The sequence below is a fragment of the Leuciscus leuciscus genome (assembly GCF_965113295.1).
Source record: "Leuciscus leuciscus genome assembly, chromosome: 7".
Taxonomy (NCBI): domain Eukaryota; kingdom Metazoa; phylum Chordata; class Actinopteri; order Cypriniformes; family Leuciscidae; genus Leuciscus; species Leuciscus leuciscus.
In genome coordinates this window covers 33,315,113-33,341,735 of record NC_138731.1, presented here as the reverse complement: position 1 = coordinate 33,341,735, position 26,623 = coordinate 33,315,113, and positions in this window count along the sequence as shown.

Genomic DNA, 26,623 nt, shown 5'->3' with positions numbered 1-26,623 from the left:
TCTCCTGGGAACCAGAGCAGTCTCATGACTGCCTTTAGATAGAATGATCTAATGGGGTCACACTTTAAGTCAAGAGTCTATTAATAAGAATCAATAAATATGCCATAAGAGATGCAGAAGATGACAGCAGACACCGGAGCATTGTAATGAAGGCAGGAATGGCACGGAGCTGCAGGGTCTTGGCAAGCTAACAAAGTGCAGAGAAATGTATTCCGCATCACAAGGGTGTGCGTGTGTCCCTGTGCACATGTTCTTTTGGCCACGCGTCATAGAGCACATCCTGAGTTCCTGCACCGCTCACATTAAAGCGCGTCGTGTCGACCTGAACTTGTTTCTGAAAACTTTAAGATCCCAACAGTGTGTAACCTGTGTAAATGGGATACTTCATGTTAGCATAGTCTCCCTGTTGTCTATTTACAGTCAGGCTCTCTAACGTGTCGTAAGCAGATTTATACTCACTTAATGCAAAGCATCCAAAAAACTTGGAAGTTGAAAAGCTGCAATTAAGATCCCATTAAGTAGCTTGACAAGCACAGTATTTCCTTTTGAAACAGGAAATTAGTGGGACATATTGAAGGGATTGTCTTTTTTAAAATAGCCAGCCTGTATTTACATTACAGTCGTGAACCATAATATTTTGCTATTGCTAGTCACAGGCCGAGGGACATTCTCATTCTAGAGAGCATTTGACTGGAAAATATTTAGGAATGCACTGATACAAAAAGTTTGGTATCAATACTGATAAGCTGATAATTACTTTCATGTTATGATTGATTATCAATAAATATCCGATATTAAATTTCTGTGCCATTTTTTTCTGAATACATTTAGAAATTATGAATTTAAAAACTAAAATCAGTCATTTTAAATGGAATTTAGGCATCGCAACATTATAATGTATAGGCTGAAAAATGAACATTCATATTACAATTTGCTAAATATTACATTTAACAGTATAAATAAATGATTAGTGTTGTTCAAGATTAACTTTAAGTGATTGTTACATAACAGCAAAGGTCAACATTTTTAAATGAACAAACAGGGAAAATGAGCATGCACAATTGAATATCCAATATCAACTGATGCTGATCTCTGAAATTGTATGATAACTGATATATTGTGCATCCTTAAAAACAATGTGCATATGCCTGTGAGTGCAGGAGTCATTAGTGTTTGTGGTCTGTTTTCCATCTAGATAAAACATTATAGCATGGCACTAGCAGCAACAAGGTCATGGGTTTGATCGCCAGGAACATGAACTGATCAAATGTATACCTTAAATGCAACGCAAGTCGCTTTGGATAAAAGCTTCTGCCAAATGCGTAAATGTAGATGGTCTCAAAGGTAACCGACGTGGATTAAAAGCCACAAAATGGGGTCTTTAAATAGATCTAGGCTACATGATCTGTGGTTTAAGTGGATGTCATTGTTCCCTGGTGGAAACAAAAAGAGTGAGTCTTGAAGATCATTGAATAAATGGGATCTATCATGTAGGAAACATTCCAAGCCTGGACTGTAAATGTTAGCTAAGAGATGATGCTAATATAATGAAGACATCCTCTCAGACAGTCTGTTGTGTTATGCTTTGCTGGTTACAGAGGGTGTCTCTTAATTTGGGGCTGCAGTGGGACAGTGAAATAAATCAGGCCCAGCTGATGTGTGTTTTCCCCACGCCCCAGGGAGTCTGGGTAATTGAGCATGTTCACTGCAGCAAATAAAGGCTTTTTAACAGGGTGGTAAAACTATCGGTGCTGCTGTATTCTGAGCACGGTGGGAAGTGTGGGCCTAGTCAAATTGAGCACTTGAGTAGTTTAAAAATTGCATCCAAAAACTGTATTAGAGGTTCTGTTACTGATCAAAAAATAGGCTCATACAATGGAAATGTTTCAAGACATTCTTGTAAATGCGGGAAAACAGCGTGTTGCGTGCTGTAAGCGCTGGGAGCGGCTGTGGGAGCGTGGGGTGTCTATATGTGTGTGTGAAAGTGAAAGAGAGTGAATGTGTGGACCACAGGCATGCATGCCGTGTTGAGTCAGTTGAGTTGCCATACATTGGGAATTCAGCTAGCCGGAGCATGCTCTGATGTGAAGCATATGATATTACTTAGGTAGGCATGAAAGCAATCTTTTTAATATCAGACACTTTGCTGAATGGAATGTCGGGGTCAGTAGAGGTGAGGGCCAGCCTACTGGTAGAAGAAAAACTATAAAATATCGTCCCTGCTCATTTCATATAATGGTCACATTAAAGCTTGTGGTCAATTATTACAAATGCCATATAAAAAGGTTGTGAAACTCAAATATGTGTATAATTACAGTAGCTTCCTGGAACTAACCCTGTAAATGCTGGTCCATGTAAAGATTTGCTTTTCCTTTAGCAATGATTGAGGTGATTAGCACACAGGGTTGTGCACCATTTAGAATTTAATTGAAAATGTCTTCTACATTGGAGTGTTAAAAATTTGATTTGAGGTAGGATGCAAAGTTTCAATGTTATTTTTAACTAATTGAATAAAACTAATTTAAAATATAGCTGCAAGCAGCAATTAACAGGGTACATGCGCTTTAAGGCCTTTGAGCACATGCGTAAAAAAAGGTGTTTTGTTTTATTTAGCAAGCCTATAACTGCCTAGCTCATAGATTGAAAGACCATTTGCAGCCAAATCAGGCAAAGAAATGTGTTTTAATGATTTTTAACAGGTAGCAAGGTTGAGCCACTAACATAGGACTAAATTATGACTGTCGTTTTTTTTTTTATAATCTCCAATATTTAACCGTTTTTTGCGATCACAGACCACATACATACAGTGTAGGTGTACCGAGTTTGGTGAAATTATCTCATTCCGTTCAAGAGGGATAGTCATTTTAATAAAAGTGGCCACGTCCACTTCAAGCATTTTTGCGTCCCGTCACAGACGTAAACCAAAGTTTTTTCCTTTTTTAATTTTTTTTTTTATTATTATTGACAATCAGACTCAAGACCTGGTTTGGTTCCAAATCTATCAGACGAAAAACCTAGGATTGGTTCGCAAAAGTAGGTAAAAAAAAATAATAATCTAAAATACCCCCCAAAAATCGCCTTAAACCAAGGATTCCAATGCGACAGACGGTTTAGAAACCATTTCATACTTTTGATCGCTGTAGCACCACCATCGGGCTGATTGGGGCGAGCCTTGGTGATGTTATAGACGGGGTGGGTACCACAATCCCTCAAAGTTTCACGTCTCTACAACTGTAGAGGTAATGAGGGAAGTTTGATTTGCCTGATCACTTTTAGGGTAAAATGCTGAAGTTTGGAAAGTCTAACAATTACAATAGGGTTTCAGCGCTATGTGCTTGAACCCCTAACTATTTAAACTAAATTGAATGAAAGTTAAAAATGAATTAACTGACTTGGCAAAACCTTGTTTGAATGTTCTGAAAAAAATAAAAGCCTGGAAGCTTGAAGATAGATGGATGGATGGATGGATGGATGGATGGATGGATGGATGGATGGATGGATGGATGGATGGATGGATGGATGGATGGATTTGGCCAATTCAATCCAAATTCCAACATATGAATTGAAAGGCAGCCAATCCTTTAATTCAGAATTTTTCACAACCCTGTTAAGCAGCTTAATGTAGAAAAAAGTTTGGACTCATTTGAAGTGCAAAACATCTTAAAGGTTGACAGATGGGAAATTTTGCTTTGTGTATAATGGCCCACATGTCTGTCATAACCATAGTAGGAAAAACGAGGTAACAAACAGTTCAGGGAAACCATGAAACAGCTACGTTCACATAACAGCCATGTTAATTAATGGGCCTTTCATAGGTGCTGGATAAACAGGAACTGGTTTGTATTGGGCATTGGATTACTACAATGTATACATGCAATTGTGGTGCTCCAGTGAAATGTGTGTGAAAGATATGCCCTCTCCGTAGCTCTGTTGCTCTGTTCTACTGCGCACGCTTGTAGCCGTGTTCTGATGTGATGAAAATTCATGAAGCGTGCATGTTAACTACATTACAGAGTCTCCTGAGTTCCTTGACATGAATAAAAAAAGGCCTCATCTTGATGCCTAATTATTTTTGGACTTGACAGCCTTGTAGCGGCCAACGCGTTGTAGGTCACAATGGTTTCATTGGTTTCCTGAAAAGATGCGCAGCGGTAAGCAAACCCATAATTGCCACCCATAATGAGGACATTTCTGGTACACGGTGGCCTAAAGAACCTCTGGTGCACTCATGCCTGAGTGTTTTTCTAAATTCCAAACATTTCTGTGTTACTTTGAGATGATAAAACCCCAAGTGTTGTTTCTTGGAAGTATCAAAGGGCCATAAAGCCAAAGTTGTTTGTACGTATATAGGGTGCAACCAAGAAATCCTATCGGTTTTGATTATCTCTCTCTGTGCAACGGATGTCTTAGGTTTATGATAATACCTCCTATTCTAATACCAAAATATTCTTTACCACAGCATCTTCTGAATATAAGCACACGCTATTAACTGATTTGGAACAGCGCAGATGAAAATATCTTCTGTTGGTGAAAGCAATGGTTTTAATTCTGAATGTGTTTTCTTATTGAGGCAGAATGCAGAGTGAAGTCTATGACGGACGCCTGTGGGCATTCAATCACAGAGGATGAGGTTTCCCAGCATAGCCAGCTCAGCAAGGCCCATGTCAGTCACATGGCTAATGACCGTTTCAGTGACGGCTTCCTATCAACGTAATAAGAAGCACCTGTTAGCGGGGGAGCCCAAACTTCGAGAAAGGGTGTAATCAACCCCGGGGGACTGATTGAATCATTCCTTATGACGGTGGAGACGCGCTTCAGCGCAATGTTGCCTCCACCCAGGGCCACTGGAAAAGGATCTTCCCGGATTACCCGAGGACGGGCACGCCGGATGAGCCTTATTGGTTTGTGATTGTTCCACATTAACCCTCTGATTGTTCAAGAAGACATTATTAAAGGCTTCCTGAGAGAAAAATTGCAATCTTAATCATCTCTCTTGTAGCATGACAACTGTACACGTAACGCAATGGAAGCCTGCCGAAGTCTCCTTGGAAAACCTGGGATGGCTCCTGGTCGATTAAAGCCATTGTGTAATTTCATGTCTTCCTAAGCACAATGAGCAATGAGATTAAGATCAATTTGGTCCTGCGCTTGGATATCCCCACCTCCGTCAAGGCCCGAGCCCCCGCCACGTCAACCTGGGCCCATTGGGAAATCAGCGATCTCCAGACAGGTCATCGCTGGCCCATGTATATATTCATGGGCTTAATCTCGCATCATTTCTATGGTGTGGGGAAAAGAAATGCATTCAATTTACACTCTCTCCTTTTGCCTTATACAGTACACACAAGGGAGGCATCCATATGTGTGTCTAACATGCTAAGGATTCATTCGGTTAGCGCAAAATGTTTTGGGAGGCAGAATCCAGTTCGTGAAATTCAGCCTGTATGCTTTAACTCAGAGAGGAGCCTCAGTGGGAGTCTGTTGGTTGGAGTGGAAGGCTTCAAGTTGTCTCCGGCAGATGCTGAGTGTGTATTAAACAGATTAATTATTAAAACATGCTTGACAGATGAAAAGTGGGACCTCGGGCTAAAGAGAGAATGTTTATTCTTCTGCCATATACTGTAGTCATTTGGCTCCCGCTCACAAGTTATTGGGCACCTTGTTGAGGATTTGAGGGCTTGGTGTCATATGTGCGACGCACAAACCGTTTGGGTCTGTCCAGACTGGTACGGCTCTGATGGAAAATATGAGGCCCTTTATAGACCTGATTTACTGATTCAAAGGGTCTGTCTGAGGGTATTGTGTCTTAATGTGGTGATAGGATACTACAGTCCTCTCTAGAGTAATATATAGATAAATCTGTTTTAGTAAATGATTTTATGTGGAAAAAAAGCTAAAACAGCTAAAAGATATTTTGAAAAATGTTGAAAAACTGTTTATAATATCCATGGATAGATAGACAGAAACTTCCATTCGGTCCCAAAAAAAATACAAAATAATTTCCATTTGGATTAATTATCTCTTTAAACTGGTAGGGTGTAGCTTTTTGAATGAAATCAATTTTCTTTTTCCAACTAGATCTACCACACTACTGCAGGAAAATATGCGGGAACCAGAGGGAGAACATCCTCTTTTGTTGGTCTTCATGATAAATTTTGCATGCATATTAACCAGCAGGGATGGCTGCCAATGTCCTAAACAGTGGTGATTGCAATTTCTGTTTTATAGAAAAGGGAGCGATGTGTTGCAAGTGGCTCTCTCTGTTGTGTTTCAAGGCCAAACCGAGCTGCATCTGGCAGTGGGTCTGAATGCCACCTGCTCCGGCAAGTCCCTGAGCTTTTCCACCAGAACATGTGACCATGCAAATTGGGAACAAATTATTCTGTCCGAGAACGGAGCGTTTGCTGCGGCAAAAACGATCAAGAAAGGACCCTTCTCCCATTAGACAGCGAAGACATGTGGTGGCAGCCACCGGTTACCTGGCCTCCCTGTTGACAGGGCTGTTGCTGATGGCCCCCAGCCCCCTGGACCCTGGGGAATGGGCCTCAGATGCAGATGATCACTATTAGGAGCCGGACAGCCCTCCCCTCAGAGCGATTAGCATTCCCCTGGCGTGACCTACAGGTGTAGCCCAGATTAAGTGAATAAATTCATCGCCCTGAGGATCACGGGGCCTGACCCCTGCTGCTGGCGCCTGAATTAGAATGTGTTTGGAGCTCGCGGGCACGGCGATGATTGCAAGCTAAACATGGACGGCGGCGAAAAGAGGGGGAAGGAATGATGTCGATGGCTAAGGTTTATTTGCAAAACAAACGAACTGTTTCATTAGATTTCTCACCCATCCGAGAAAGAATTGACTACATCTTTTATTTTGCCGGTGTGTTTGAGCTTCATAGGAAAGGGGGAGGAGGGGGGGTTCAAGTAATTCAGGCTCATGTTTTGTTTCCTGTAATTTAATCTGAAACTAGCTTGTTTTTCTTTCCCCATCGGACTTGCCTGTTCTGTTGACATTTTTCCTGTTATTTGTATACTGCAAAGTGGTCCATTTTCCCCCCATCAAAACTGCTTTTCTCAGTATGTATCAGGATGTCTTTTGAATTTACCTTCAGCTCCTGACAGACTTTAGAACGAGCGCATGTACACAGATGAGGGGAAGATTCCTTTGTGCCCTGAGCATTTTCGTGAAGGCAGAGCCTGGCTCAAAGGCTGTCAGCACAAACACTGCTGGTTTGCTCTCAGTTGCACTCCCTGTAAAGGTTGAGCAGTTGAAACATACATGGGTTAACGCCATGCTCATTATGTACTTTTTCATCTCAGTGTTCATCTTATTCAGAGAAAAATAGCCAAGGAAAAGAAACCATCACAGTGTTTCCAAAACAGTGGAATATGGCTGAAGTAGGGCTATCACAATGCAACATTACATGATTTTTCATTTAGATGGATGGATAAAATTATTATGTTTTCCACAAATTTTTTAATAAAAACAATATTTAAAGTCCCCCTGTAGTCAATAATTGTATCCGTTAAAACTCATATTTGATCACCAAAATGGCATATTTAAACGTCTTTTCCTTTTGCCTTAAAATAGCTTGAATGTAACTCTACACCCTTACCTCATTTATGAATAGGATATAAAAAGTTTTCAATATTTGACAAAATTTTGTTTTTTTATGTATTACAAAAAACAAAAACAAAAAAATCTAATAAATGCAACCTTGGTGAACATAAGAGACTTCTTTCAAAACATTAAAAACTGACCCTAAACTTTTGAACCATATATTTGACAATATCAACTAATTTTCTCTTGGTCTCAAATATTAAAAAATCCCCATTTTGGCCCTCAACATGCAGTGTAGCAGTAATAGATACCAGAATTGAATTTAACAATTTACCAAAAGACTTGGCTTGAATTTGCCAGGGCATACTTTTATTTCTGCGGTCTGTTGAATGCTGTCACTATCAATTACAGTACCCCTGTATTCATTACACCAATAATAAACCCCTTTATATAATCTTTTTCCTGCAGTGATTCATCCTCTTACATGGACAAAGTGATTGTTAGTGGAAAAATTGTGTTAGGAACTCATTTGTCCCAAGTCCAGATTTGCTGTAGGGGTTGGTTGATGGAACCGAACATGGAGAAGAGGCACTCAATGCAGCAATCATCACTGTATGTCTGTCATATGAACGAAAGAAGAGATTAATGATATTCTCTCTCTTTTTTTACCAGTTTGCCTGTATTTATAATCAGTGATTTGCCTTTGCATCTTGAAGACATCAAACCACTATCCACTATCTGTGTTTGTGGTTGTTGTTTTTAACTTGTGAGTTTATCTGTGAGCTCCATGCAGAGCAGATGCAATGGAGGGAGAGATCTTTTAAACCACAGCTATGGTCTTGTTGCGTTGCACACATAACTGCATATTTTGGTAGAGGCCTTCGGTGAGAGCAGCTATAAATGAGGGTTAACTGCTAAGTTCACCCCATCTCCTCTGGACTTTTTTATTGGATACCACATGGTGACCACAATTTAAAACTATTGTGTAGTCTACGAAAGGAAGTGGGTTTAATGTTTAGGTTATGTTTTGTTGTATTTTTACTTACACTGTCATATTTTATTATTCAAAAGTCAGATAGATGCCCATGGCCTGCAGGGCTGGGCAAAATTCAGAATGGAAGAACTTGCTTCTTTTCAATTTGTGAGTTGAAATTTGAATTGAATTGGCTCCCATCTATCTATCTATCTATCTATCTATCTATCTATCTATCTATCTATCTGTCTATCTGTCTATCTGTCTGTCTGTCTGTCTGTCTGTCTGTCTGCAAGGCCAATAAACATTCAGGCTTTTAAAACTTTTTTCTCAAAACTGCAGTTTGTTTTGACAAACTTTGTTTTTCTAGTCATTTGAATTTCTTTGACTTTTTTTTATTCATTTTAATTATTCCATACATTTAATTTTGCATTGCAATTCTGCATCCTGTTTGCTACATCGGTTCAAATCCAATTCAAATTCAGGAAATGGAATTCTCAATTAAATTCTTAATTGTGCACAACCTTGATGGCCTGAAATAAGCATACTTATTCTTTTTGGGAAAAAAAGGTTTTCTAATCATAAATTACTGAGCAAGCTTCCAATTCAAAGCCAGAATCTCCCAGTTTGCTTGAGTCAGCCAATTCTTTTTACACACTCTTATTATTAATTACATTGAGCTTTAGAAATCAGACATTTAAAGTCTAATTTAACCCATATCATTCTACATTGGCCTGTATTAAAGTATCCTCTTATTCCCTGTTGGATTTGGGGCTCTGAACACTAAAATTTGGGTTTTAGACTCGTCTGGTCTGCCTCTTCATATGCAGTATTAATTAAGTAATGATATAGTGGCGTGCTGGAGATTATGTCAACAGAGGTGCATTTATTTCAATAGAACTGGGTGGATTAGGGCAGGTCTTGCCTGCACGCGGAGAAACCATTTGAGAGCTCAACTGGCCAAAGATGAACATAAGGCCCATTTGCATAAAGGTCAGACCATTTGTGTGTAGAGTTCTCATCCAGATCTCACTAGCCATCTCAACCAAGTTTCAGGTACAAATCAAACTACACTACAAGAATAAACTGGTGGAAGATGAGATATTAAAAAAGATATAGAGTGGTCGTGAGACATATTCCAGTCCCTTTATCCGTCTACTTCTTCAGCTCTTGTTGTTATCAAATGATACAGTTGCTCAAGCACAGCGTTTGAATCCTAAGGACCTTAGGGAGCGGATTTGTCTCTCACAAACCCCCTTCTAACGGGGATTAAGGGGATTAGACACCAGAAAATGACCAAGCGCAAACTCCCCGAGCAGCCTGGGCCTTCCCGGCGCACCCCGTCCAGGGATGGACCTGAGGCTGGTTTACAAAGTTGCTCTCAAAGGCCCTTCTTACCATGACAAAGGGCCCAACAATTCACCGATCCGCCAGAATGGCAGACAATGAACTTGCTGCGGTCCACCCAGCTCATTTTCATCTGAACAAATGGCATTACACTTGGCAATGACATTGTTCTAAATACGAACATGGCGCTCCTCTTTCTTCGCGGAGCTCAAGGTGTCATATTAATTATTTAAATCTGCAGAAAATTTCCAGCTCTATTCCTCCAAGGCCTTACCCAGTGCCAGAAGGTCTGGAATCTGCATTAGTTTTGTTAATTAGAGCTGAAACAAGGCTTTGATCTCAATGAAAATCAGAAAAAAGGAAAACTTCCAGAATGAATTATTTTCTTTCTAACCTATTTTTCTGCAACGATTCTTTTTCCTAGTCTCACGCATGTTTATTCCTGCTGTGTCAAAGTTTGATTTAACTGCAGATAATGGCAGGCGCAAGGTCAAGGTTTTGCGCAGTTAACCAGCTTTAGAGGGTCAATGATGCACACAATCACAAGCCTACTTGCACTATGATTCTGTTAATTGACAACAATAATTATAATATCGTTTTATAGAGCAAAAATATGAAAAATGTAATCAGTTTGTTTACTCTTGAAGCTTAACGCAAATTTAAAGCAATTAGTCGAGACCTTTTAAGAGCTGTTTTCTCTGTTTCCGTCATACATGTTTTCGGAAGCGTCCACGACCTTGTCAAGCTCCGTTTTCTCAATACCTCATATTTTGTTGACTCTCCCTCAGCGAGGGTCAGTTTAATCAACGTGCTTGCCGAAATAAGTGTTTGTCCACTCAGACAGCATGGCCAATTTGGTCCCGCTTTATCCGCAGCTTAGATGGAGATCAATCTCCCTCATCTCCCGGTTTCCCCCTTCTGTCTTTCAAATCTCTCTGTTTATGTATACCCCCTCCCTCAGCTACCCACGTAAAGATTTAACGATGGAAAGTGAAATAATTACACTGGAGCGCAGCTAGCCCATGGCACCGGGGCTTGATGTTGACCCTCCGAGCCCCGGAGTCAGCCCTCTCCCAAAGCTCACGCGAACAGGCGTCAATGAATACAAAGGATTGAGGGGATTAGCCCATAAGACATTTGGTAGGCATTGTTCTCTAGCCGTAAATGAGTTTCGCCAGTCGCATGCGGCACGGGCCAAAGTCGGGACATCTCGGTGAGGAATTCTTATAATTAACCCTCTCTCTCTTTCTCTCAGAGAGAGAGAAAAAAAAATGACAGCTTTGGCCTCTGGATCCTGAATCTTGGACATTAGCAATTGAATAGAGAGCTTTCATACTGTATATCATTTTAATCTTTCATGTTTAGATCCACCAGATGGCTTATTATTAGCAGAGCTGAGGAGAAAGAGAGACAAATGGTCTTGTCTTTTTTAGGTAGAGATCAGCAGGAAAATGGCATTCATATAGGCTGAGCATTGGATAATTGTATATGTGGCTGTTCAGAGCTGCATCCAGCCTCTGCCTATAAATCATAAAACTATTAATAACAGACAGATGCAGGTCCAAAGAAATGATGTGCCGTTTGATAGGGAACAAGAAATATGGGTTGGAAATGGAAGATATATTATTGCCACATAATGTCATATATCTCCTCCCAGTTTTGTGAAATATCATGTAAAAATGTCTTTACTTTTTTCCCCAACGAAATCCACATATTTGAATGTCAACAGTGGAATATGACACTGAAAAGGTCACTCGTTCGTATAAACATTACGTTTAATTTAATGTGAAGATGAAAGTGGGAAAGAAGAAAAAATGAACATGAATAACAAATGTATTAATGCTTTCATATTTTAGTATTAAAAATGTATGTCTTTCTCCCAAGTCACTTTTATTTGTATAGATTAGGCCATTCATAATTTACTATTTTAGTATATTCGGAAACATTTTATTGAATCTTTTTATTGCATGATACACTGGTGGATTCTATGAGCTCTGGTCCTGTTTGATAATTGAATTTCTCTAAGATCTGGTAATGACATACTTTGGCAGACGTGTAATGTGTGATGGTATTCAGGGTGGTGTGTCTGGGGGGTGGGGGTCTCTCCTCTGTTTTATTTCATCTCTGTGCACTTTGCATTTGGCTGTCCCGCTCTCCACCTCTCTGTCGGCCTTCCAAAAGGAAACAATAAGGTTTAATCTCCTCCGCTGACAATGATGCATGGCGGGATGAAAAACACTTTTCAGGTGTTGTCATTAAAAAGCCATTTCTCCATAGCCCTGGTGAAAGAAACCCAAAGAAAGGCCCCAAAGTGTAATGCTTTAATACCCCTCAAGCTTTTCATTGGCATCTGCAGAGAACAAGCTGTCGGGATTGTCTTCTCTTTTTCAATTACCTGATCTTTTCAACTTTCTTCGAAATGAAAAACGCACCCACTGCGGAGCTCTGGTGCAGAATCCAAGTCCCTGTTTCCAACTGTTTTCATTCGGTGTGTGTGTGTGTGTGTGGTGTGTGTTTCTCTTAATCAAATTCGTATTGTTTATGAGCTGTTTAGCTAGTTGTTTTGAGCTGCTATAACTGTTTTGTGTTGATTCCATACTGCCGAAACAGATTCGTTTTTGAAAATAAACTTGTTTACAGGGATCAAAATTCACACTTCTCAAGCACCAAACGCAAGTAAACTTGGGTTTGCAAGAGGATAGTAACTTTATTAGGAACCACAATGTCTGGACCTTGATGTAAGAGACATCCACGATTTAAACCAAAAGAAAACAAACCATACCCCGAAGAAAACATATTTCGTGTACCTTGCTTGCACATATATGCTTAATGAATGATTCGGTTTATCAGAGCTGACTTTGGTCATTTTTGTGGTATAGCTTCAATGTGGTATAACTTGCTTACATACTTATGCCATACTGAATTGTTGGACATGCACTCCAGTGTATTGTATGAACACAAACTATGATGATGAAATATTGTGCAAAAACAAGTGGTTCTGAACACAGCCCATAAATGGATTACAAACTCAAGGATTTGATGTAACCTGTCAAAACTTTCGTTCACAGTGCGAAACATAAATAAGCTCTTATGGGCTCCTCCTCACTATTAATTTGTATTAAATCTGCCATTGATATAATCCCAATGCATCACTGAAAATTAGATGATACATTTTTTGCTCACAAATAAAGGCGAAGACAGTTAGCCCAATCTGAAATAGAATAAATGAGTAGGGTTTGAATTCAAGCTGTTGACGACCCCACTGGAGCCTGTGCAGTCTTGTGTGTTGCTTAAGGTGAAACATACGCCTGAATATCTCCTTTAAGACGTTTGACACCTGAATCATGGAGAGTGTTTTGATCTGAAAGGGGCAGGTGGTTAAGTGCGCAAAACGTAATCCATGGGAACGGGGCACACGCTTTGGCAATGAGATGTCGTTTACTAGATCACAGCTCCGCAAATATTTATGTTACATGAGATGAGATTAAAGCCGAGCTTCTATGAGAGTGCATGAACTGCGGCACAGATCAGATGAAGAAATGCCTTCTTCTCTTTGAGCGCAACCATACGAGTTCCTTTATTCTACAAAAGATGCACAGCATTTTGCAAAACAAGTGTGGGTTTACACCCCTGCAGTCTTGCGCCAAAGCAGTTGCATGATGCTTTGGGGCAAACAGTGATACAGAAACCTTTTGATTTCAAAATGAAAAACAAAATGTGTATTAATGTGTCTGTCTGTTTTTTTCCCCTCCCCTTTGTGTGTTTGTTTTTTGTTTTTTTGTTTGTCTGTGTGTGTGTGTGTGTGTATGGGTGGGTTGACTGCTGTAACTGTACTCTCTCCGTTCCTTTCAAAGACACAAATTTCTTCATTTTTCAAAGCCAGATGCAACCACAAGGGTGCCATGTTTTAACAACTGGTTGAAGTTCAGATTTTCAGACTGATGCACATATCGAAAAGCTGATGTGGGGGCGTACAGATGCACGAGACAGATGAGAGACGTGAGGAAGAAAGTACGAGAGCATCTCTCTTCATCTCCCATCTTCCCGGAGTCTTAAAGCTTATATACAACCGTTTGAGCTTATTATAGGCATAATCCTAACTAATGAACATGTGTTTTCATTTAAGCAAGCTTTGTGAGGAACACCTCGGCAAAGTAACGCCTCTGAGTGCGACATCAAACGGCAACACAAATCGCAACTGCACTACTTTCTTTGTAAAGATGCTGTTTGTGTTGGTTTAACGCCCCCGTGTTGTTGCGACTCCGCTTAATTTCCCGCCAAACAAGTCACTTTATTTATAACAGCAAAATTCTCCAGTGGCTAATTACAGCATGGCTCCCACAGTTAGAGGAGCTGCACCCAAAAAATGAAGTGACGTTTTGCCAGTACTGTATTTGTATCTCGAAAAAGGGCCTGTGTCAGAGTTCTACTCGTTGCAAGTGTTTGGCCAACAAATCACTTTACACAGCTGCATGAAAGTGAGATCACACAGTGGCAAGGTTGCTTCCTACTGTGCTGTATTAAGAGGATCTGAAGAGTCTGTGAGAGCAGGGCTGGATCGTTGGCTCTGTACCGAGCTCCAGCACTTAGTAGATCATTAGCTGGAGTTTTATTGGAAAGTACACACACTACACTGCACACACTGAAATGCTCACTCCTGCTGAGGTTTGGAGTAACCATGATGCCGGCCGCCAGATGGAATAGGTGCAGTTGGGCAGTAGCAAAGATGTATACAGTATATAATGGAAACAACTAACAATGTATCGTACACTCTTGAAAATTAAAGGTTACAAATGGGGGGTTTCACAGTGATGCCATAGAATAACCATTTATGGTTCCTTAAAGAACCTTTCAGAGAGTTCTTAAAAGAACCATGTTTTTCTTAGTGCAAAGACCATTTTAATAATATAAAGAACCTTTTTACACTATAAAGAGACTTTTGTGCAGTGGAAAGGTTCTGTGGGTGTTAAAGGAACCATATGCATGCCAATAAAGAACTTTAATTTTGGTAACACTTTATTTTGATAGTCCCCTTTATACAATCTGTTGAGTAGAAGTAACATTGCACAGTGCATGTCAACTAACTCTCTTCAGAGTATTAGACTGTCTAATATCTGCTAACACTTTATTTTGGTGGTAGATGTCAACTTCTTCTACTAATCCTAACTCCTTATTCTACTAACCCTAACCCTACTCCTAATAGTCTACTAATACTCAACAAATACTCTAATGAGAGTTAGTTGACATGTAGGTGCAACGTTACTATAGTCAGCAGAATGTCTATGGGGAACCATCAAAATGAAGTGTAACCACTATTTCTTATAATGTAGCATGCCTATTCATATCAACACAAAGTATGTGATTTGAAATCTGCCATTTTTACTTGATTTGAGACCGTCGCCTGAACTTCTCTAAGAATGACATCACAACAGTGCTGGTGACACCTCAAGAACATGCGCAGTCCTACACTTTGCTAGTGGCTACGTCAGAGAAAGCAAACATACTGTAAGTCCATTTCACACTTTTACAGCCCTACAAATATGGCGACTGCACTGGTAAAACATCTACTAGAGCAGGGGTTTTCAACTGGTTCTGTGCCAGGGACCACTATTCTGACTAACAAGTAATCGGCGGCCCACTATTGTGTGTGTAGTGTCAAGTCAAGTCAAGTATATTTGTATAGCGCTTTTCACAATACAGATTGTATCAAAGCAGCTTCACAGTATTAAATTAAAATAATAGCCTACAACAAGGTTTGTTTCTAGTAGAATTTATTGATTGATAAAATTAAATTAAATATCCCCAAAATATCCCCAACATATAGTGTGTGGATTCCTTTGTCAGATAGCACAGTCAGACGTCGAATTGAGGAAATGGCTTTTTTTAAAAAAAATTATGAGTTTGTCATGTCATTTTGCTGTGTAGCCTACTGAACCTATTCACGGCTCCATCAACATTTCATGCCAAATCGCTATATTTCCTTGTTTAAAATGTACTGCAAGATGCAGTTTCTTTCCCAATCGCGATAAGCGCAAAACCTATTTTTAGCCTAAACGCGATACATCCTCTCGACTAATCAGAATTCTCTCTCTCTCTCTCTCTCTCTCTCTCTCTCTCTCTCTCTCTCGCTCTCTCACCTTCAAATCACTCGCGCGTATCGCGCCAGACGCTCAATTTGCCTCATTTGCGCGACCGCGCCGCGCTAAACGCCTCATTCGCGCTGCAGGACCTCCAGATGCGCGTAAACGTGTCTTTACATTGACTTGACATGAAAATCACTTGCGCCAGACGCTCTATTCGCGTTTGGTGTGAACGCTAGGCTACTCACTCACTCACTCACTCACACAAGGTCATGTTGTGATTTGTTTTATGTAAAGCGGACAATGGTTCTACTTTTTATGGGTTCGACACTTTACTGAATGCCAATGTTCTTATTAGGCTACTGACTGACTTGCCTTTTTTTTAAGACAAACTTTTTTTTTATGGAAAAAAAGTGATTTTAATAGTGAAATTACGTAGGCTGGAGTGCATGTCACGGACCACATGCAATGCCGCCGCGGACCACCGGTTGAAAACCCCCTGTACTAGAGTATAATGAAATAGTTGTGAATTAAAAGTTGAATGCTAAAAATAACTTAGTCAGAATTCAGAATTTTTGAATGGCTGTCACTGGTGGTTCTCTATGCAGCCAGATGGTGTAGTTACAATAACTACCAGCAGGGGGAACGGGTAGTAGAGTGATTACACTAAGTTAAGCAATTCATTTAACAATTTTTTTCTCAGTAGTAAGATAGTAGCATCGCTAAATAATACAGTTTTTTATTAATGAATTATTTAGAATTTTTATTAAGAAGCATTGATGAACATTAAACTTCCCTGACAATAGGTGTGTGTGTGTGTGTGTGTGTGTGTGTGTGTGTGTGTGTGTGTGTGTGTGTGTGTGTGTGTGTGTGTGTGTGTGTGTGTGTGTGTGTGTGTGTGTGCCATGAATCAAATGGTGATACCATGCTGCTTTGACATATCATTATATACATTTGGTACATTTGAGAAGTTTGTGCTATATCAAGACGTACACCGCGTCTGGCAGTGTATACTTTTTTTTCCGTCTTGAATTAGATCAAATTATAGCTCTTTATTTTTTCTATATTCTATATTTGTAAAACTTTACATGAAGTAACGTACATGTAGCAGGCTCCTTTAGCCATATACCTCTAACTAGCTACTTTTTCTGAATGATAGGTTTCAGTCTGACTTTAGAGTAGCTGCTAGCTTAGCTTGCCCTGTACATGTGTGAGACGTTCAGGGAAAAAGTTAGCTCAGAGCCGGACTATGTGTAGTATGTGTCATTAATGTGCTCCCAGGACAGCAGCCACTCCTAGTCTCCCGCTTAATGTGTGACATCACTAGCTGGCAGATTCCCACCCCGCTCAGAGTGGCCACCTGGCTGTAGAGAAGCCCAGTCATGTTCCTTCACCCATAACTTAGACACACATACACATACACAATCATTCCTTTGCCACAAGAGGAGGGCTGGAAGAATTGGCAGGCCTGTCCGCCTAACGAGGAGGGGCTCTGGGATCAAACATAGGCCCGCTCTGTGTCCCGCCCCGGCCGGGTGTATGTGTCCGTGGCACCCAGACACCCTGCCAGCACAAGGCGATCCATCAGCTCCTCTTAAATTCCTTGCGTCCCGGCCCACAATCATACACCTGCCAAATTGCTCCTTGATATAGCTATTTTGAGCATAGAAATATGACGGCTGAGATGTGTTTTCCCTGTCGCCGTGGTAACTGTGGCAGGGATGGTATTTAATTGGCCCGGGTTGTCCATTTCTTCTGCCTGAAAAAGACCAAACGGAATAGCTCGTGGAACCCAAAAGCTCTCCCTGCAGTGATTAAGACGCAGAGTTCGACATGTGTGAGATGGGTGTTCGTGCCGTCCGAGGCCCTTAGCCTGGCTTCCACACGAGTCAAGCAGGTGCCGAAATCAGCGGCGTTAGATCAACTGACAACTGTTGCTTTCGTATGACCCTTTTAGTCTCTGATGAAAATGTTGTTTTCATCACCGCCGCCGTGAATACGACACCCCTGCACGTGCGCGCTCGCAAAGGCGCAAATCTGCCAATCTGTCTCTGCGATGGCCCTAAAACACCCTTTCAAAAAAATCCCTGCTGTTGAGCTGAATAACAAGCAGGGTGCCGGGACACATGGGGTTAGACCCTGCGTTTAGGTTATATCTCTTTGTGCAACAGAGCTCCTCTATAACTCAGCACTCTGCTCTCTGCCTAGCTTTCTGTTGACAGTGGTGTGATCAAGGCCCGTAATCACATCTGACTTAACTGCACCGAAAGTTCCGTTTGATTGCGCCCCGGATAGGGATCTCACACGCAGGAAGTGGGTCAGAGTTCAGCTCCGGTGGCAGGTGTGTGATTTCCCCCCTGAGCGGGACCTGGGGACAGCGGCACGGCCCCGTGGGAGAGCGAGCTCTGAGAGACGCGCAGGGTCAGGGGTGGGCGGCTCAGTGATTGATTGGACGTATCAGCGGCAGGGTTATTTTCAGTGCTAATCCCTCCACTCGCTACCTGCTGTGGCACTGCATGCCCGCGACTGACTTAAAACAAGTGTAGTGTGCCAGTTATGAGGGATGACATTGAGCTTAAATTAACTGCAGCTGAAGGCCTCCCTCCCACAGCTGAAACACTATCTCTTTCCTAAAGAATGGAAAAAAAGGTTTAATATATTCAAAAGCAAATGTATCGGAATGTGCCATTTGGAACATGCTGCTGTTTTTTTTTATGTGTATGAAACTGACGCAATATCCATTTAACTGTGGCATATGGCTATCCATTTAGTTCGCTAAATTTACACAAATGCTGCCAGAGACATCCCACAGAGTCATCCTGATATATGCTGATGTGAAAGGGTTGGATTTATATCCCACATACACTGTTAAAACTGAATGTCCAGTTGTTACTCTAAAGAGATATTTCTTCCTAATCCCCAAAAATTTAAGATCAATGAATAATAATAATAATAATATTAATTCAAATATAGACAGATTGATTAAGTAATGTAATATTACGCTAAAATAATTGTGAAAATATTTTTTATGTTTAAATTTTTTACAAATTTAACAATCAATGTTTTATCATTATAATACTATGATAATAATTCAAAAATAGATATGTAACATTACACCAAAATAATAATTAATTTAACCCAATTAAAATTTTATATTATTTATTATTTATTAGTAGTAGTAGTAGTAGTAGTAGTAGTAGTATAATTATATAATTATTAATTTTATTCATATTTAATAACTATTATTATTAGTTCTTATTAAATATTATATCATCACTTAAGAATCATAATAAATTAAATTGATGATCTTCAAATTATTATTAATAATAACACATTAATGTATTATTATTAGTTGTATATCAATTATATTATTATTCATTTTTCAATCATATTAATTACTATTATTATTAGTTCTTATTAAATATTATAATATTATCATTTATTAATGAAGAATCATGATACATTAAATGGATGATCTTCAAATTATTATTAATAATAATAATAATATTGTATAAAATACAATTAGTATGAAGAATAATACATATTTAACTAATAAGAATAACATCTTTGATTTGAATAAAACCAGTACATTTTGTCACCCCATGAATTGCAGTTCTTTTGTAAGATTTTTATTTTATAGCAGATTATATATTAATTGTAGATTATATATTTATTGAAATCATGGGGTATATCCTTCAGAACAGTTTTGGCATATTTTTATATTTTCTAGCTTCGTGAACTTCATAAGGGACCTTGTTTTTACTGACAAAATAATTGAAAAATGTGTCTGTATTTCATTGAAAGCTGTTTGATTTCAGCTCATGTTTCAGACACAGGTTGTGGTAGACACTGTTGTACTGCAAGTTGTGGGTATGTAAGGATGTCATGGCTTGTTGTCTCACTATATCACATGGTTTCATGTCTCAGGGAGAGGAAGGGTTTGACATTGCACTTTATAGTGACAGTGCACTTTGTGTCAGCAGGGTTTACAAGGCCACCTCTGCTGACCCAATATGACAAATAAGAGATGATATCTCTGGCAGAGTAGCCATAAACAGACAACCACACCACTTACTAACACCGTAAACCCTGTTTCACCTCCAGCCAGGGTTAGCCAAACCAGAATGCCATGTGGCGTTCATGTTACATCTCTAACCCCAGGATCAAAACTCTGATTCTCTCCCTCCCTCCTTTTCTCTCTTTCTCACCCTCACACATTTTTTATTTTGTCTCTCTCCCATTACCTTGTCAGTTGGGTGTAAAGTCACCACTGTGTGTGTGTGTGCGTGTGCGTGTGCGTGTGTCTCAAACATGGATGACATATTTGAGCCAGCTGCAGTCACCTGTATCATCAGCCTGTGCCAGGGAAATGAACATACATTATATATTGCCTTACACAACATCAATGTTATTCAAATATTAGTTTCTGTCCAATAACTAATTTGCTGTTCTGTTCAATGACTAATTGGCTGTTATGTCAGACATGATAATTTGATGCAGAATTAGATCATTCAATCAAGACTCAGTTACATGAGTTAAGAAAAGATTGCTTGCATGATAGACAGGATTGTATGCAACGACTAGATTGTATTTACTGACTTGAATGAATGCATTTACTTAAGACAGGAAGAAAAATCTTGACAAAACACATTTTTATAACACGAGTTCATTTTATTGTTTATGAATAAACAAGAAATTAATGTTAAGTAACTTACATTTAAACACAGTTTTGCCAATATTTATTTTGAGTGAATCATTTGAGTAAATGAGTCAATGACTCACTCATAAAAACATTGTGCAGAGCTATTGCCCTTAACACACGCTTATTTGAGGCTAATTGTAAACCCTCATTTATCATGTTCAAGAATTTATGTGCCTCGAAATCCCTTTCAAGAAAATCTTTCCAGTCTAAGTTAAATGAATTAGATATTACATATAATTTAGTATAAAACATAAACATGTTACACATTTTATTGGTGCAGAGATCAAATTAAATCACAATTAAATTGCAGTCTGTTACATAGGGTACTAAACAGACATTTGAAAGTTTATTTTAAAGTGCAAAGTATTGAAGATAATATGTATATAAAGCTAAAAGTGTACTTGCATTTTTACAACATGTTGTAAGTGTGTCCAGTCGGGTAATCAAATGTTCTATACACACACTTGAACACACACACCAAATACAGGAAATACATCATTTAAGCAAACAAGTGGTCAAGTGCAAAAAACGTAAGTGTGTATTGGGACAGGCCCATTGACTTTTTCATTTCTGAATGAATCAATCAGCATTTTTTTAACAAACTGGTTCACTGAATGATTTAGTGATTCACTCATGAAGGCGGTCACTTGGCATAAAAATGTAACATATAGAAAGATTCAATGAAAGTACATACACGAATGCACTGTCTGGAACGCATGAAAACCAGCAATAACTAATTTACATTTAAATTATACTTATCAAAACAAACTGAAAAAAATACTGATGTCATAAACACAAGTAAATGAGCACATGACTGCACATATTTTATCAACATACTTGGCCTGTCCAGTCGTAGTGTAGCTGGATAGACACTGGAAGAAGAAGATACTATTTCTCTAATTGGTATGTAAAATCAATTGTGCCAGGTTTGACTGCAAACCCACAATCTTTAAGTGTTGTTACTCATTTCATATACTGGTGAAAATGATGGTGGGTAGTATATGAAGCTAAATTATGATTGCTATTGGCACAAGAAACCTGAAATAAATTCATATAATGTGACATAAAAGGTATGATATGATATCCATTCCAAGCTATTTTTGATATCTATAAAATGTTTCTTTCCTTGTTTATCTGTTCATCTGTTTCCATTCCTCAGGGTAGCTGAATGCTAATATCGATCCTCTCCTGCAGTACTTTGCCATCAATAATACGAGTCTGATAATGAAAAGGTCTGTAACCATGTTCAGATTGCATGGTATTAGCTGGCCTCTCTCTCATCCTCTCATGGACTCAGCAGCAGTGTCCAGAGAAAGTGAGATAGTGGCCTGGCCGAGTGATAATCGATGGCTGCCCGCTCTGCCTGGATTGTGTTTCTGTTCTAGGGTTCTGTTTTAATGTTGCTTTTTCCCCCTCTTTGGCCTCATTAAAGGATCTGGTTACTCTCAAACAGCTTTTTAATTTAGCCTAATGATTTTTTGCATAATATAAGAGATATGTAGTAAGCCCCAGGGAGAAGATCTTCAAGGTGCCTTTAATGTAAGTGAGCTTTGTGTTTTCATGAGGCTTTATTATTTTTATTCAACTAACTAACATGATATGTCATGAAACAATATACCATGACATTAAAATTTACATTAAAAGAACACAACATATTGTATAACATTATGTTGCATTAGTAATTGCAGTTGGCTAGAAAGCATTGATTATGATCCAATATCACTCACATATTGCTTTCCCAATAACAATCAAAGGACAATGTTTCAAACATAATTGCAGTTTGGCCACATTAACAGATAATCCATCCATCCATCTAGTATACATTTTTTAAGGCAATACAGGACATGACCAAAGGGGAAAACACTAAAACCTCTAATAGCTCTTAATATGCATGTAGAATGTGTTCATCTAGTGAAATATTTTTTTAGTTTGCAAGGGTTCAAGCAAAATTGCAACTGAACATGACAGCTAGTGACCAAGTCCTTTCATTGTATAAAAAGAGCAGTTACTACAGTGGCTCAACCTTAAGTTTATCAAGCGACGAGAATACTTTTTGTGCGCAAAACCCCCCCACAAAAATAACAACTTTATTCAACCATTCATTTTCTTCTGTGAGGGCCTCTGAGTGAGTTCACGTAGTGTAACAGGGAAGCGCTTCTTGGTTGTACATTAGAACGCAGGAGGTACAACCCAGAAGCGCTGCGCTGTTACACTACGTGAACAGCTTAGGAGAATGACATGGAAGAGAAGAGATGGTTGAATAAAGTTGTTATTTTTGGCTTTTTTTGCACACAAAAAGTATTCTCGTCGCTTGATAAAATTAAGGTTGAGCCAGTGTAGTCACTTGGACTATTTTAACGATGTCTTTACTAACTTTACTAAGATACAGATATCAATTACCTTGCAGCCTATGAAGGAGTGAGCCAGCTCTCAGATTTCATCAAAAATATCTTAATTTGTGTTCCGAAGATGAACACATGAGGGTGAACGATTACTGACAGAATTTTCATTTTTGGGTGAATTTTAATGTTTTTAAGCATTTTTACATTTCTTCCAAAATAATAACTAAAGGCAGTAATAATTTAAACAATGGCCTGAAAACAGTCTTGTTTTCAGGCCATTTCAAGTTTAATTCTGACGCGACAAAGTGGTGATATCTACACTGTACAATCCAACTTAATTGTAAAAATCTAGTAATCTGTACTATTTCACATACCATGCCTCTACTACTCAGTAAACCCAAGTTAAAGGAACACTTCGACTTTTTGGGACTTTAGCTTATTCACCGTATCCCCCAGAGTTAGATAAGTCCATACATACCTTTTTCATCTCCGTGCGTGCTGTAAGTCTGTTTGACGCACCCACCGCTAGCTATAGCTTAGCACAAAGACTGGATGTAAATGGCTACAGCTAGCATACTAATCCCAATAAGTGACAAAATAACGCCAACATTTTCCTATTTACATGTTGTGATTTGTATAGTCACAGCGTGTACAAATAACAAGGTCATATGAGACACAGACATTTTTTAAACGTTTAAATACTGGGAACTATTTTCTCAGAAGGCGAAGCACTGCTACTTGGGCGGAGTGATGAGCGCAGCACCCGAGAAGCGCTGTACCGTCAACAAAACCAACGTGGCTAACTAGCTAGTAGCGAATGTGATTCGTGATCATGGCTGACTTTGAGGAATTGTCAGAGGATTTTTATTTGGTATCAAACCAAGATCCAGAACCATATCGTTTTGAGCCAGAATACACAGACGAGGAGTTACAAACTTTGGAAGCTGATAGACAATGCTGAACAAACTGAGGTCGAGGGGAGAATCAGAACGGGAGTAGCCTACTATTTCACAAACAAGGTCACTGTTTCTCAAAAATGAAAACTGCCCATACCCCCTCCAATTCATTAGCAAGTTGAACGCTTCAGTCCTGAAAGTTACCTTTAGCGCCGCTTATTTGTTACTGGGGCGATAGAGCGCGTTTGTGACGACACAATACTAACATTACAGGGGATACATGGAGCCCGGGAACAACTGTAATAGTAGTGAGCACCCTATTCATGTAATAGTGTCACGAAGGTTACATTACATCTAACGTTAACGTTAGCTAATGGCACTGTAACAGTAGGCTAGTCATCTAAAAACATAACGGGACACTTACCGCAGCCGCAGGTGATCCACTTTGTCCTGTCTTTACTATCGATGGGATGGCCGTATCCTTCAGCACACGTTTCATGGTCCGTGTGGAAAATTCAATTTTTTCAAAATAGTCGTCCTAGTGAAATGTTCTGAGCAAACGCGATAGTCCTTGATGATGTCTACAGGTGTGTTTGGATCTATATCCAGATGAATAGCCATTGATTCATCAGGTCAGCGTTTTTGTTTGGAATTCCCCTGTTTATTGTCGCAGCTCTTTACAATACAGCGCACACCCATGATTGTAAACTTTGCATTTACTATCTAGTAATTGCTGACTCTATTACTCCAACTCTGAGCGAACTCTCTGCTCCATGACCATGGCGCTTCTCGGGTGCTGCGCTAATCACTCCGCCCAAGTAGCAGTGCTTCGCCTTCTGAGAAAATAGTTCCCAGTATTTAAACGTTTAAAAAATGTCTGTGTCTCATATGACCTTGTTATTTGTACACACTGTGACTATACAAATCACAACATGTAAATAGGAAAATGTTGGCGTTATTTTGTCACTTATTGGGATTAGTATGCCAGCTGTAGCCATTTACATCCAGTCTTTGTGCTAAGCTAGGCTACTGGTGGGTGCGTCAAACAGACTTAAAGCACGCACGGAGATGAAAAAGGTATGTATGGACTAATCTAACTCTGAGGGATACGGTGAATAAGCTAAAGTCCCAAAAAGTCGAAGTGTTCCTTTAAGATTAATTGATTAGTTTGAATGCAATTGAGTTTTTGAGGCGGAGCAATTCTTAATAGACTTTTTACTAATTTCCCCCACTTCTGCAGTTATCTTTCTCTAGTTGCATTCACTAATTTCACAAAGTCATCTTGAATGTTGAATTGTCAATACAACTGAAAACTTGAGAGAACATCACATAAGCTGACTTCATAAATTTATGTTTTTGATGATCTAAAATGCTTTTGGTTGGGCAATTTGGAACTTCATTCATTTTATTGTAATTCTCTTCCTATTGATGCAGCAATGCAACAAGAAATCAGTCAGTCATGTTCGACGTTACGTCAAACGTAATCTGTCAAATTGGGATCTCACCTGAGAGCCCTATCACCTTCCGAGTGTAAACTAAATGAGCCAATGTACATTGGCGTGCGAGATTTGCATCGCGCACCCTGCCCCACAAAGTGGGTATGGCGGTGGGTTACGGCCAATCTTGGACCTGCGAGTTTTGAATCGGGCCCTTTACAAGCTAACGCAGAAATGCATTTTCAAATGCATCCGTCCCCAGGATTGGTTTGCAGCAATCGACCTGAAGGACGCAATACTTTCATGTCTCGATTCTCCCTCGACACAGACCGTTCCTGCGCTTGCGTTCGAGGGTTGGGCATATCAGTACATAACAAACGTGCAGAGGATCTCTTTTCTCGGTATGGAGTTGGACTCTGTCAATCTATCAGCAAGCCTCACAGAGGAACGTGTTCACTCGGTGTTGAACTGCTTGAATTCACTCAAGAGTAGGACAGCGTCCCCACTAAAAGTATTTCAGGGTGCTCCTAGGGCATGTGGCAACCGCAGCCGCAGTAACGCAGCTCGGATTGCTTCATATGAGACTGCTTAAGCACTGGCTTCACGGCCGAGTACAGAGATGGGCGTGACATCATGGCACGCACCGGGTGACAATCACCCCGGCCTGCCGCCAAACCTTCAGCTCGTGGTCGGACCCTGCGTTTCTAGGGGCAGGAGTTCCCCTAGAACAGGATTCCAGGCATGCTGTTGTTTTCACGGATGCCTCCACCACTGGCTGGGGTGCCACGTACAACGGGTATGCAGTGTCGGGTATTTGGACGGGACCTCAACTGCATTGGAACATCAATTGCATCGAGTGGCTGGTAGTACGACTTGCGCTGGGCCGCTTCAAATCGCCACTACTAAGCATGCACTGGTTCGAATGGACAGCACTGCGGCCACTGCGTATATCAATCATCAAGGTGTTCTAAGCTCCCATCGCATGTCGCAACTTGGCCACAATCTCCTCCTATGGAGTCAGAAGCATCTGAGGTTGCTTCATGCCATTCATATACCGGGCATTACCAACGAGCTCTCCCGTGGAGACTCCCACCAAAGGCGGTCCAGCTGATCTGGAAACGCTTCAGACTAGCACAGATAGACCTGTTTGCCTCTCCGAAAACATCCCATTGCCAATTTTACTCCCTGACCGAGGGGACCCTCAGCATGGACGCTGGCACACAGCTGGCCCCAGGGCCTACGCAAATATGCATTTTTCCCAGTGAGCCTACTTGCACAGACACTGTGCA